This window comes from Canis aureus, chromosome 17, assembly GCF_053574225.1.
Source record: "Canis aureus isolate CA01 chromosome 17, VMU_Caureus_v.1.0, whole genome shotgun sequence".
Classification (NCBI taxonomy): domain Eukaryota; kingdom Metazoa; phylum Chordata; class Mammalia; order Carnivora; family Canidae; genus Canis; species Canis aureus.
Genome location: NC_135627.1, coordinates 32,050,546 through 32,065,193, shown reverse-complemented (window position 1 = coordinate 32,065,193; position 14,648 = coordinate 32,050,546). Strand labels below are relative to the sequence as shown.

The 14,648-nt window shown below is 35.4% G+C and overlaps 1 protein-coding gene across 4 annotated transcripts in view; it reads left to right on the top strand.

The window, feature by feature from the left end:
- Window positions 1-14,648, top strand: part of UCHL3 (ubiquitin C-terminal hydrolase L3) — a 48,337-nt gene that overhangs the window by 15,647 nt on the left and 18,042 nt on the right. The window lies entirely within an intron of this gene.

Sequence of the window (14,648 nt, the reverse complement as noted above, 5' to 3'; positions counted from 1 at the left end):
AAAAGTAGTTAAGAAATAGCACAAGAACATTTATGAATAAGCTATTAGTAGGCACTTGGCTATTGGCTATCTCAGTTTGTCTGATCATTTGGACAGATTGCAGATTATGGGCTGGTTGCTTTGGCTAACAAGTGGCCTGCATTTTCCGTATTAGATTCTTCTGACTTATGCAAGCGTTTTGAGAAAAATGCCTGCATGATAGTACAAGTAGATGAATGTGTAGGATTTTCAAGACTCTTCAATCATGCCCAACTTCCAGCAAAAAAGTCCCATCATTCTCTTTGCTCAATAAATCTGTTGTGGGGCAATATGATGATTCTTAACATCTTCATTCTGTTAGTTGTTCTTCACCCAGGTCACCTCTCCTCTACTTTCTTTGCCTCTTTTTTTGTTCTATTGGTTTCCCTCATTCCCTCTTCCATTTCTTTTCCTTTGCTCCAAGCCTCATGCTCCCATTCCTGCAGGAAGTTTGTCAAAAGGTATTTCAGTCAAAATGGATAAAGTTGCTTAGTAAACCTACAACGCATTTTAGCACTAACTCCAGAGAATTAGAGATTTTCTTCTTTCTTATCCATATGTGACTTGAAGCCATATGTTTTCACGTACAAAGATCATATTGCTTTTATGTTTTAAAAATACTTGAAAAAATGCCTGAAAAGTACCTGTTTTAAAAATACTGTTCTTAAATATTTTTACTGTCTTCAAAAAGTTTTTTTTAAAGGAAAAAACAATTCAATATTATTATGTAACTGCAATTTTTCATAGATTGAACTGGATAACTGAGTGTTTATAATAAAGCCATCTAGGAATTTAAACACTAACTCCCCCTGTAATTTATGCCATCTTGGTTGTTCTCAGGTTCTGTTTTTAGAGGTGTGGACTATTGCTTTTTAACTAAGTTTTCTCTCACGTGCACGCACACACACGTGCCATCTCTAAATGACTATAACACCAGATTAGAAATTAATAAAATATTCCCTTTTTAAATTGTTTTGTATGATCCTAGCATGTTTTTAATATTCACTATAGCTTTGCTTTTTTGTTTATATATTTACAGTATTAAAATTAGCAATGATGATGATCAGCATGAGATTACTATAAAATATGAAGATAGTTATTTGTAATAAAGCTATTAAATGCTTTAATACATTTACTTTAAAAATTTTGTCTTTGCAGTACCTTCTCTTGCCCTCTTTTTTGCAGCTTTATCCATATTATGGCTTCAATAACTCTGTAGGTGATGTTCACAACTTTTTGCAGACCTAAATTCCACTTTTTCTACTATCGGATTGCCTTTTAGACATCATCTGAGTGACCACCACTATTTTAGAATGCACTTGTCCTTGTTTGAGTATTTTAAACTTTTTCCTTTATTTTTCCTGTTTCTTGTAACACTTGCATCATACATTTTCCCCATTATCACTAGTCTAATATGAATTTATTTAATTTCTTCCTGGAAGATCAGTTTCTAATGTAGATTCTTAATTCTTAATCTTTATTCCAATACTTATTCATTTTTACACAGTTCTCCTGGGTTACCTTTCCTGAAATGTAATTTGAATTATTTTGGGTACTCAAATTTTTCTTTATTTTTTTTGTTTTGTTTTAATTTTAAATGTGTAGAAAGGAGTGATTTTCAAGGTGAGGTAGGGGTAGAAGTTAGAATTTTCTGGACAGCTTTTCCTAAATTTACTCTCAGAAGAATTGATTGCTTTTGCATTAATCAATCAATCAATCAATCAAGAATTGATTATTTTGCATCTCCTATAATCACTACCAGAGTAGTCTTATTTTTTATGTGTATCATAGCCCCAAAGTATATTGGGGTAAAAAAAGAAAAGTATTTGAGAACCATTCCCCAAGGATATACAATAAATTTCAGCCTCTTTAACCTAGTTGTATTCAAGGTTTTTCTAACCATTGTCCTAACTTTTCAACAGTATTTTTTTTTAAAATATTTCTCTCTTGCTGTTCCTCACTTTATTGTTGCTATGCTTTACCTCTTGCAGTTTACTCTTGCTAAAAGTATTCCTTCGTGAATCTCTGCTCTTCCTACTTCTATCCATTCTTCAAGATTTGGCTTAAGTACTATCTTCTGCATGAAACAACTCGTTCCTTCTATGGACTCCTTTATATGACTTCTATTATTTGCATTTAGCTACCTTCATATTCTTTTTCATTTATTTAAGATGTATGTCTTTTCCCTTTAACCCCCACATTTGAACAGTCCTAAAATTAAGAGAAATTTTTACAGTTTAATGTCGTAATTTACTTGGCAGCTTTCCTTGCTTGGCTGTGCATAAAGTGACACACCTCATCACAACTGGGTACCTTTGATTTGATGAAATGTGGTGTCATATCTACCTTGCTGTGACTCTGAGGCCTAGGAATGGTATCTGGTTCATTTGGTCATGCTCCAGAATATCCACCACCAGTCCTTGCACGTGAGCACAATACATATTCATTATTTCAACCATAGTTCCCTCAGAACTATCTTTACTGGTGTAAGAATTTTTTTTTTTTAAGATTTATTTATTCATGATAGACGTAGAGAGAGAGACAGAGAGAGAGACAGAGAGAGAGACAGAGACCCAGGAGGAGGGAGAAGCAGGCTCCCTGCCGGGAGCCTGACGTGGGACTCGATCCCGGGACTCCAGGATCGCACCCTGGGCCAAAGGCAGGCGCTAAACCGCTGAGCCACATAGGGATCCCCTACTGGTGTAAGAATTTAATAACAAAAATAAAAAGTCATGTTTTTTCCATAGTCCCCTGTGTAAATAAGACATATCCATTAGTCATTGTTCTTCAGTAGGGTACTATTAACATTTTGGGAAAGATTTCAGTTCTGAGAGAACAGAAACCCACAGCATACATTTTCTAATCTATTATGAACCAGCTTAAAACTTTTGCACCAGGTACTATTTTTGTGATCACCTCATTTTAGGTTCATTTACCATCTCTGGGCTTAAGAGTTTTTGACATATTATTATCTCCATTGTTTTATAGTCTAGCATACTGGTTTTTGGCAGTTCCTGGAAAAAAACTAAGTCTTTCTGATTTGTATTTGTTTGCTAGGGCTGCCATAACAAAATATCACAAACTTGGTGGCTTAAACAACAGAAACTTTTTTTCTCACTGTTCTGGAGACTAGAAGTCAGTATCATTGTGCCATTAGGGTTGTTTTCTGGTGAGCCTCTTCCTGGCTTGTAGATGAGTACTTTCTTACTGTGTCCTCCCCTGACCTTTCCTCTCTGTGCATGTAATGAGAGGGTGAGAGAAAGAGAGAGAGAGATGGATCGATCGATCAATTGATCTCTATTGATCGATCTCTGGTATCTCCTCTTCTTGTAATGACACCAGTCCTATCCAGTTAAGAGTCCCACATTATTAACTTTAATTACATCTTAGAAGACCCTAACCCCAAATACAGTTACACTGGAGTCAGGGCTTCAACATAAGAATTTTGGGGGAGCATAGTTTAACCTATCACACCATCTTTGTGCTTTCAATGGACTCAGTACTCTTCTGGATATTTCCCTCCTGTTTTTATGGTTGGTACCTTCTCATCTATGAGGTCGCTCCTTAAAAGTCATTTTTTCAGGGACGTCTGGGTAGCTCAGCAGTTGAGCGTCTGCCTTTGGCTCAGGGCATGATCCTAGTTCGGGGATCAAGTCCCCACATCAGGCTCCCTGTGAGGAGCTTCTCCCTCTGCCTAGGTCGCTGCCTCTCTCTGGTCTCTCATGAATAAATAAATAAAACCTTTAAAAAAGTCATTTTTTCAAAGGGCTTTTCTTTTATCACTGTTAAGTACATCCACCTCTGTGAATTTTCTGTCATAAAGTCCTGGCACTTTTAAATTATCTTATAATAAGGCTGTTTGTTTCTTCTGTTTACTTACTAGACGGTAAGTCCCATGAGGGCATGGGCCTTGTTGGTCCCATTCACCTTGAATACCAGGACAGTGCTTGGTATGTGTAGGCATTTATGAGAAATTACATATATAAAGGTAAGGAGCACAGGATATAGGTTTGTATGCCGACTCCACTACTAGTAGCTTAGGCAAGATACTTTCCTCAGTATAAAGTGGAAATAGTAGCATCTACCTTATGGGATTGTTGTGAAGATGGCTGAGTTAACCATATAAAGTGCTTAGAATAGTCCCTGGCATGTAATGAACCTTCAATAAATATTAGGTGGTAATTTTATTAGGCATTCAGAAAGATGAATACAGATGACAGAGGATGAGGCAGAGGAAGAAGTAATAGGGTGAAGCCAGATCAAGGAGGAGGCTTGGATTTTATAGGAAATAAGGAGACACTAAAGATGGTGTGTTTCGTTTTCAGCATATTGAGCTTAAGGTGAGTTTTTGGGTCATCTGTGTAGAAGTTGGATATGGAGCCTAAAGCTTTGGGGAGATATCTGAAATCTTTTGTATTTGAGTAGTAGTTAGAACCTTGAGAATTCTATAGAGGGAGAATAGTGGTGGACCACAATAAATCCCCATGGCATGTTAGTGTTAAAGGAGTGGTTAGAGGAAGAGGAGCCAGTAATAGCAGTGTAATTGCAATGGTAGTTGTTATTGACATCGTTGGTACCCTGTCAGAACATGTTCATGGAGTAGAGCAGGCAGGAGCCTTAGTGCATGTAGAGATTTGTAGCCTAAATGAGAAATCAGTAAGTTAAGCCACTCAGATACAGTAGTGTTTTCAGGAGACTGGCCTTAATGTGCTACTATACACCAGTTGTCTGTTTACTTGTATGGTTTTCTCTGTTCCACCATCCCACCATGAGCCTCAGGCAGTCTTTGGCTATTCCAGAAATTTGGACAGTAGCCCCACCTCACTTATATTTCATTAACTTATACTGAAAATTATTGCTTTCATTTTTCATTTAAGATAAAAGAACACTAAGATATGAGGAATTTAAATTATGTGTTTTTAAAATTGTGAACAAGTATCAGTGATACATTAATGGAAGCAATCTTCAAGTCCAATGTGAAGAAAAAAAAATCCAAAAAAGTATTTAATTTGCCATTAAACTGTACTTTTATTTCATTGATGCTTATCTAAAAAGCAATTTCTAAAGTCTGTCATTTGTCCATATTAGTCTAGGAGCCAGTCCAGATAGAAGTGGAGATCTTCTGATAATTTATTGTTTAACTTTTTACAGAAGAATAAATTTATTTTACTGCTCAGAACCCTCCATTCAAATTTATAATAATAATGAAAAGTAATAGAAACTGGCACTGTTGCTTTATTTATTTTTTTTAAGATTTTATTTATTTATTTATGAGAGACACACAGAGAGAGAGAAAGAGACATAGGCAGAGGGAGAAGCAGGCTCCATGCAGGAAACCCAATGTGGGACTCAATCCTGGGACTAAGCCAAAGGCAGACGCTCAACTGCTGAGCCACCCAGGTGTCCCTTTATTTGTGGTTTTAAATAAACATGCCAATATGGAAAGTATAGCAAAAAATGATTTTTGATTTACATATATTTACTTCCAATCTTTTCTTTAAAATTTATCTTTTTTTTTTTTTAAAGATTTTATTTATTTATTCATGACAGACAGAGAGAGAGAGGCAGAGACACAGGCAGAGGGAGAAGCAGGCTCTACGCAGGGAGCCCGACGTGGGACTCGATCCCAGGTCTCCAGGATCACACCCCATGCTGAAGGCGGCGCTAAACCGCTGAGCCACCGGGGTTGCCCTTTTTTTTTTTTTTTTTTTTTAAGAGAGGCAGAGAGAAGCAGGAGGGGAGGTCAGAGGAAGAGGGACAGAGGGAATCTTAAGAAGGCTCTTGTGTCTTTAAGGACCTCTTTTTTACATCAGTGGAGATGGCCTCAGAAATAACCCTTGTCTGTGTTGAATTCTATTTTTAAGTTTTGGCATGTTTGATAGAAGGAAATAATAAGTTTGATGGCTAATGACAGTTCAAACATCTTTTTAAAAAATATTTTATTTATTTATTCATGAGAAACACACACACACACAGAGGTAGAGACATAGGCAGAGAGAAGCAGGCTCCATGCAGGGAGCCCGATGTGGGACTCGATCCTGGGACTCCAGGATCACGCCCTGGGCCAAAGGCAGACGCTCAATTGCTGAGCCACCCAGGTGTCTCTCAAACATCTTTAGTAAAAGTTTATAGAGTGAATTTAAATCATGAAGTTAAGTTATAACTTATTTATGATGAAATATGTAATAATGTATTTTGGTTAGTTTTGTCCTATAAGAGGAAGTTCATAGATAAGCAATAAATAAGTTGTGATTTCAAGTATGTGTTCATATATGTATACATAGTTAAAATATATGTGTGTGTGTGTGTGTATTTAATTGGCTTTTTGGCCCAATCAGTTGCAGACTATCAATGGAGAAAACTGTCAGGTTTCATTTTCGTTTGATGTAGAAGTATAGTTTGCATGGCTTCATTTTACTCTGCAGTACAATTCTGAGTGATTTTGATTATGTTACAATTAGGGTAAATTAAGATGTTCGTTCACATTTATTTCTTTTCTTTAAGGATTTTTCTTCTTTCCCGTCTTTGAAAGAAGCTAAACTTAGTTCTTATATAAAGTACAATTTAAGTTCCTAATATTCTTGGAGGAATCAGACGGAAACATAAATGGAACTCTGATGAAAAGCATGCTTTTTAAGCTGTATAGTCCACTTTTGTTAAGAAATCTGAAATTTCACTTTCCGATCTTTTTTCTCCATTTACTTTTCCATACCTCATTTTCTTTATTCCATTACAAGAAGACTTAGGGTAAATCTCTTTTTGGGCAACTTCATTTTATTTCATTCTTAAGGTTGAGAAATTCTGGGAAGCCCGGGTGGCTCAGCGGTTTAGTGCCCTGCCTTCAGCCCAGGGTGTGATCCTAGAGTCCCGGGATCGAGTCCCACATCGGGCTCCCTGCATGGAGCCTGCTTCTCCCTCTGCCTGTGTCTCTGCCTCTCTCTCTCTCTCTCTCTGTGTGTGTCTCTCATGAATAAATAAATAAAATCTTTTTAAAAAAAAAAAGTTGAGAAATTCTCTGGAACTCCTATTTTAGCTCCCTATAACTTTTGCCTCCACCTCTCTTCTGTCTTTTTTAATTGTTGTTTTTCCTTCTGCATATCATCACCCAGATAGAGACATGTTTTTAAAGTATATGTAAAATTGAGTGGGGGAGCTGAGTTTTGAAGGAGGGAGTACAAATTAGAATTAGTCATAGTTGGGAAAATGTTATTGGAATGGTTTTTGTTTCTCTATTTTCTTTAATTTAAATTCAATTTAGTTAACATGCAGTGTATTACTAATTTCAGAGGTAGAAATTGGTAATTCATCAGTTGCATATAACATCCTATGCTCATTATACCAAGTGCCCTCCTTAATGCCCATCACCCAGTTAACCCCATCTCCCCATCCTCCACCCCTCCAGCAACTCTTTGTTCCCTCTAGTTCAGTCTTTTGTGGTTTGCCTCCTTTGTTTTTATCTTATTTTATTTTCCCTTCCCTTCTTCTAGGTTCATCTGTTTTGTTTCTTAAATTCCACATATAAGTAAAATCATATTTGTCTTTTTCTGACTGACTTAATATCACTTAGCATAATACTCTCTAGTTCCATCCATGTGGTTGCAAATGACAAGATTTCATTCTTTTTGATGGCTGAGTAGTATTCAAACACTAACACCATGTCTCCAAGCATGTAATTCAGTTCTTTATCCACCTAAAAAAAATGCTATATAGATTAAATTAGTTGTTGAAGGCTAAGAAATATAATTACTACTCCATCCTATTTATACTTTTTCTCCCCTCTTCTTAGGTTGACAAGTGCTTTGTCCTAAAATGGATCAAAATATTATTTTCTTTCTTTCATTATCATCATCATCTTGTTTATTTATTTATTTATTTATTTATTTATTTATTTATTTATGATTTTTTTTGACAGTCTGGGGGTTTTGGAAATAGAGATATTAAAACCATTACTTATTTTAAAGGAAAATTCTTAAACTGAACTCATGAGTTTACTCTTTCAAATCTGACCAGCTGTAACCCTTCTGTGTAAAAATGTCTTCAGCAATAAACATAGAGTCAAGGTTAGGTTTGGGGATGGTGAGATTTTTCTGTTTGTTTTGTTTTAAACCAGAACTTTCCAAAACAGAGGATAATGCTAGGATTTAAGAGTGTTTCATTTTAATAAATGAGAACCTGTTCTCATGTTGCAAAAAGAAAAAGCATTTCTGGAAATTAGTTTGGCCAGCTTAACAATGGTAAACTTGAATTTAATGTAGCATGTACAGATACAAGTCATTATACTCTTAGAGATTTCTGACATGGAGAATTGTAAATTGAAGCGAGATGACATAGTTGTTAAAACCAATAGAGGAAAAGTCTTTTAAGAATATCTTAAAACCTGTGGGCAAATTGATTTCTTAGGTAAGCAAAATGAATAAATTTGCCATCATACAGATTTTCCATGAACTATGTAATAGTATTTTGTATATTTTGATACCTAGCCTGTGTTTCAATTTTACTTTTTTGCCAGCTAAACATGGGTACACTGTAGGAAAATTTACATCTCTTAGATCAATCTGGTTTTACTTTTCTATTTTAAATTTGGACCTTATATTTAATGTAATCCAATGTATTGTGTTGAAATTTACTGAAAAAATACAGAAGTCCACTTAGAGTTATTTTATAATTTTGATTTTAAACTTTTCAAGTTAAAAATTTTCATGTTTTATATTTGCATACATGTTCTCACAAATGTGCACACATGTGCTCATACATGTATGTACACACCTTTATATTTTACTCCTTTTCATAGCATTTGGCAGCCCTAATTTTTTTTTTGTCCATGTGCCATTTTTTAGACTCCGTGATATTTCTAACATCTGAAAGGGCATATACATCCAGGAAATAACTGTTAAATTTAATTGTGATCAAATATGTATTTTACCAAAGTGCCTAGGTGGCTTAGTCAGTTTTGTGTCTGCCTTAGGCTTGGGTAATGATCCCCCAGGGTCCTGCTCCGAGAGGAGCCTTCTCCCTCTCCCTTTGCCTGGCACTTTTCCGTGTGCTCTTTGTCAAATATGTAAATAAATTTTTTTTTTGTTTTTTTTTTTAAATTTTTATTTATTTATGATAGTCACACACACACAGAGAGAGAGAGAGGCAGAGACACAGGCAGTGGGAGAAGCAGGCTCCATGCACCGGGAGCCCGATGTGGGATTCGATCCCGGGTCTCCAGGATCGCGCCCTGGGCCAAAGGCAGGCGCCAAACCGCTGTGCCACCCAGGGATCCCCGTAAATAAAATCTTTTTTTAAAAAAGTACATATTTTATCAGCAGGTCAATAAAAGGAATCATGATTTCTAATGACCATACAATGAGAAGCTAAAGTGATTTTTTTAAGTTGAATTTAATTTTTTGGGCAGCCCAGGTGGCTCAGCGGTTTAGTGCCGCCTTCAGTCCAGGGCCTGATCCTGGGGACCCGGGATCTAGTCCCATGTCGGGCTCCCTGCCTGGAGCCTGCTTCTCCCTCTGCCTGTGTCTCTGCCTCTCTCTCTCTCTCTCTCTCTGTGTCTCTCATGAATAAATAAATAAAATCTTTAAAAAAAAAAAAAGAATTTAATTTTTTTTAGTATTTTATTCCCATTTCTACCCTGTAAAAAGGAGGAGATTGTGAAGACAGTGCATGTTGTTTTCTACTAGAGATGCACAAATATTGTAGGTTTTGGAGCCAAAAAATTCTCAATGTGAGATAACTAGGGATGTTTGGAACATTAGGCATCATTTTGGGTGCCACAATGTCAATTGAGGAAGTTTTCTTTTTAACTCTTTAGTGTCATTTATGGGTGAATACAATGGAAATTGAGGTGTTTAGTAGCTTCCAAATATTCTCATCTTCTTAATTCTCACTGCTTTTGAAAGTATGTTTGCCATCTTATTTCAATGATAGTTACTATTTACTGAATGCATCCTATATGGCAGGCATTATGCTAAGGGACAGGTGTACCCTACTCTAGTCCTGTAAACTCCTTAAGATCTCCGTATGTTATTTTATTTTACAAATGGGAAAACTACGAAGTAACTTGTTCAAGGTCACATGGCTAGTGGGTACTGACCATGCTCTAAAGGCAATAGAATGTGTACGTAAAACTGCTAACACAAAAAAGAAGAAAGAGGATTTTTAATTTTAAAGTTTTGTCCTAAAAGCAAAGTTAAACACAGCTAATAATTTTTTAATTTAAATTCAATTAATTAACATATAGTGTATTATTAGTTTCAGAGGTAGAATTTAGTGATTCATCAGTCTTATATAACATGTAGTGCTCATTATATCACATGCCCTCCTTAATGTTCATCACCCAGTTACCCCATGCCCCCACCCACCTCCCTTCCAGCAAGACTCAGTTTGTTTCCTGTGATTAAGTCTCTTATGGTTTGTCTCCCTCTCTAATTTCATCTAGTTTTATTTTTCCTTCCCTTCCCCATGCTCCTCTGTTTTGTTTCTTAAATTCCACATGAGTGAAATCATATAATTGTCTTTCTCTGATTGACTTATTTCTACAGCTAATAATTTAATGCAAATATGTAATGCATTACAAATGCCATTTAGAGTTGTGCTGAATACTTTATTCTTTGTTACCCCTATATCTAAGTTAGCTCTTAGGTTTTTCCTTAGATTAAACGTAAAATCTTATTCGTAAACCAACCAGTCTTTTGATTACCATATTGTGTATATTTCAGAAAACAGTAATTATTTTAAGTATCTACCAGCTAATGATCCCTTCATGTTCAGAAGATTACATGGTTATAATGATATTTTTCTTAATAACAGGATGCCCATTAAAATGAGAAAATGCTTTGAGTGGAAGCCAAAATCTACTTAGTTTATTTTAGCATTTTAGAATAATTCATATTTGAGCACTTACAGTAACCTACCAAACACTTGATTTCTTAGTGGACCAGTTCTTTTAGGCAGACCTTTTGCCCCCTTTTAAAAAATGTCTATAATTACTTTTTAGCCTTTAGAGTATTTCTAATTCTTTGGTTAATGTAAAATAGTTTAAAGATTAATCGCTTCAATTTTCCTACACACAGAGACATGTACATTAACTGTAAAAGAAGGTAATTTTCCTTTTTATAAATACATTCTCTCCACCTTTTTATTAAAGGTTTATTTATTTATTTATTTATTTATTTATTTATTTTTTTTTTTAAAGATTTTATTTATTTAGTCATAGACACAGAGAGAGAGAGGCAGAGGGAGAAGCAGGCTCCACAGGGAGCCCGATGCGGGACTCGATCCTGGGCCTCCAGGATCACACCCCAGGCTGCAGGCGGCGCCAAACCGCTGCGCCACCGGGGCTGCCCTTATTAAAGGTTTAGATCATTTCTTTTTTGCCTTCATGGTATTTCTAAATTTTTGTATTGTCATTAACCAGTTTAAGGAGTAGTTGATTCATTTTCTCATACACAAAATGACATGCACATTAACTGTGAAGGAAAAGTAATTGGCCTTGTAGGAACTGAGTATTTTGCTTTTGGATTTTTTTTTCGTTTTTTTCTGAACTAGTTACAAATTTTGGAAAACAAATATTTGAATTGTGTTTGGAGAATACAAATAGAGCTGGTAATAGAGTTCCCTCATGAATCAGTTAAATTAGTTGACAGTCAATGGGCAAGTGGCTTTATATGTAATAAAAATACTGAAATTAGAGCCAAGAGTCACGTATTCTGCCTCTGGCTTTGACAGACACTAGTTGAATGCTTTGGGCAAATCAATTAAGTCCTTGTGTTTATGAATATTAAAAACCCCCAACACTGTCATGATAAACTCACTCTATGTATTTTATTTTATTTTACTTGGTATTTTATTTTTAACTCAGAGGATTTAAGTCAGAATCATAATGCTTAAAAATCTCTTGAAATGAATGTTTGTACCTAATTTTCATGCAACAATAATTTATTAAATTCTTAAGAGTTCTTTCTAAAAAGCAAAACATTTACTTTGCTTTTAAAATGCCTAGAGTTCTGAAAACTCTATTGTAGGTTTCCCCAAACATTATGTAACAAAGAGATTTAAATTATATGTCAATGTTCTATATGAAGTCACATTATGTTGCATTACTCACACAGCAGAGGATTTTAACATTGAACACAGCAGTTTCAATGTTAAAATCCTGGCAAATGTTGATGTTCTTAATAATTTTAATGAAATACGTAATTTTTAGCAATTTTGAATTCCTGTACAAGAACTAAAAAACCGAGGAAGTGAGCTTTTTGTTATGACTCTTCTGAAAGACTTAAGAATAAACTGTAAAAAAAAAAAAAAAAAAGAATAAACTGTAAATATTTGATCTTTTCCAATTAGTATGGAAGACCATGTAAAAAAACTGGATATTGAGTCTCAAGATTCAGTTTACAATTTAAATTTCCATATATTGAAGCAAGGCTGCCTTGGTTTCTTTCTTTTTTTTTTTTTTTTTGCCTTGGTTTCTTAAGCAATTGCACTGACAGGTGATATGAACATTTAAAAGTTGGTGTGTGTGTCTTTAATCTTTATAATTCTAGGAAGAAAACCTAGGAATTTTAAGATTCCTTAATAGCACATTTCATATCAGTCATTTCATCTCTTAAAATGGTATTACTTGGCAAACTTTCCTGAATTATCACATACATTTTTACTGAAACTGAAAATATATATGATGTGTACTGTTATGCCTAAATTATGAATTAAATTATCTTTAGCACTCATGTAGAGAAAATATGTATATATTGTGTTCATTGAGCATTAGATAGAAATAAATATGACTAAACAATTAGAATTATTCCTTCTAATGTTAACATCTCAATGTTCATTTATTTATTAAAAATAATACACAAGCTAGCACTTGGGCTATGAAATAGTAAAGTTTTCCTGCCTAAAACCTTTATAAGATGGTTATAAGTAAAACAGTCATAATATAGTAATGTACCTTCCTATTTTTTATGTTGTAGAACATTAGCCAGATACAGACACATACAGAAACAAACTTTAATGTGTGGAACTCATTCAGCAGGGTGTGCTTTGAACCTACCATCCTTTATTTTTTCATTCTTCCCTCTTATATAAGTTTACATTGGAAGACATGAGTAAAAAGAGGGCTAAAGTCACCTATAGATAATCTGATAGAATTTGGACAAAAAATATATATTCATCTTTAAATAGAAATGATCATAGTTTTTACCTTACAGGATTATTGTGAGGATCTATGGCATCTATAGTTTAGAACCTCTGGTACATAAAGTAATCATACAATGTTAGCAATTATTAGTATTCACTGATGAACATGTAAGGGTACTTGCGGGAACATATTTACAGCATAGTTTATTTATTTGTTATGTTAAAATTTTATTTATTTGAGCGAGAGAGAGAATATGAGTAAGGGGAAGGAGAGGGAGAAACATACTCCCTGTTGAGCAGGGACCCAACTCAGGGCTTGATCCAAGGACCCTGGGATCATGACCTGAGCTGAAGGCAGATGCCCAACTGACTGAGCCACCTGTGTACCCCTATAGCATAATTTATAAATGTAGGAAAGTAGGGCAGCCCCCGTGGTGCAGCAGTTTATCGCCGCCTGCAGCCTGGGGTGTGATCCTGGAGACTCGGGATCGAGTCCTACGTCAGGCTCCCGGCATGGAGCCTGCTTCTCCCTCTGCCTGTGTCTCTGCCTCTCTCTCTCTCTGTGTGTGTGTCTCTATAAATAAATAAAATCTTAAAAAAATAAAAATAAATGTAGAAAAGTAGAAATAACCTAAATATACAATAATATCTCTATTTATGGTACATCTATTTAAGAAATAATATCTTGCCATGAAAAATGACATAGATACATACTTAATGGCATGGATAGAGGCCCAAAATATATAGATATAAAAAAAAGCAGCATGAAGAGTATGATCCCTTTTTGTAAAAAAAAACAAAAATGTTAAAATATTTTAACAAATTGCTAAAGGCCATGTATAGGCTAGTATGAAACTATAAAATTGCTGTAAGGGGCCCCAAAAGGGAAGCCCATTCACTCCACAGACCTCACTGCTACTTATGAGTTAGACTAGAGAAAAGGCTAGAAAGAGCCCAAAGGTACAAACCTGGGGAAGGGAGCAGTTTCTACTTTGGCTAAGGCTCCAAGCCTTGGTTCTTCTCCCCTAAAGAGCAAAACCTAAAGATGCTAAGACAAAACACCTTCCTTGGGGAAGGAAATAGATAAAACCACCATTTTGGGGGAGGAGCAGAAAACTATGAGAGAAAGCGCTGGAAGAGGAAAGCCTGATCCTTGATACCAGGGGTAAATAGCCTACCTACGATGGTAGAAGCAATGGTTAAACCAGAACAATAAATAATATCTCCACCTTCCCACCGTTAAAGACCAGCAAGCACCAATAAACAGCTGTCAAAGTGTGAGAGTAAGTCAAGTACAAGGAGAGAGAACTCTGAGCACAGGTTCTAAGAAAAAGCCTAAAGCTGTGGGTGGAACAAGAACATTGAAAAAGAAAGCATCCAACAACCCAACTGCTACCCTAAGCACAAGGTAATGCTAGATGAATTTTAAGCTGGTAGGTTGCTGAGGTTATTTTGCCTAACAAAATAAAACACGAACAGCTCAACTCCTAACTAGA